Source organism: Lipotes vexillifer, unplaced genomic scaffold (genome assembly GCF_000442215.2).
Source record: "Lipotes vexillifer unplaced genomic scaffold, Lipotes_vexillifer_v1.1 scaffold129, whole genome shotgun sequence".
Lineage (NCBI taxonomy): Eukaryota > Metazoa > Chordata > Mammalia > Artiodactyla > Lipotidae > Lipotes > Lipotes vexillifer.
Window position 1 is genome coordinate 380,516 of NW_006777287.1, and position 422 is coordinate 380,937.

At 61.8% G+C, this 422-nt stretch overlaps 1 protein-coding gene across 1 annotated transcript in view; it reads left to right on the forward strand.

Annotated features, from left to right (window-relative positions):
- The first annotated feature begins 306 nt into the window (after positions 1-306).
- Positions 307-422, forward strand: part of JADE3 (jade family PHD finger 3) — a 154,759-nt gene continuing 154,643 nt past the window's right edge. The window contains exon 1 of the mRNA XM_007450832.1: positions 307-364. The gene's annotated coding sequence lies outside the window, so the exon portion shown is untranslated. The remainder of the gene's footprint in view (positions 365-422) is intronic.

A 422-nucleotide genomic window follows, 5' to 3' on the forward strand; every position in this document is an offset into this window, starting at 1 on the left:
ACTTTGACTTGATTATTATAGGTAATTCAAGTGCAAACGACTTAAATCAATAGTGGCCGACAAGAGTTGTATACATGAGGGTCCACTTATACAACTTTAGAGTTGAAAGGGGCCATGAAAAGCTTAGGTAGTATTTCAACACGGCCCAGGAACCTCCCCGTCGTCGGCGTCTCCTGCCCTTAGAGGCGCTGAGGCTCCTCCCGACAGCAGCGCGCCCAGCAGGAGCAGAGAGGAACCCACCTGGAGCCCGTCGCCGCGGGTGCGGGAGCACTAAGTGGGCGGAGCCTCGAGGCGCGCGGCGGTAGCGACGGCGCCCAGCCCGCCAGAAGAGCGCGCGGCGGGCGGACGGCGGGGAGCCAGTCGGGTAGGGCGAGCGCGGACAGTGGTTGGCTGCGGGGGGGTTGTGTGTGAGTGGAGCGCGG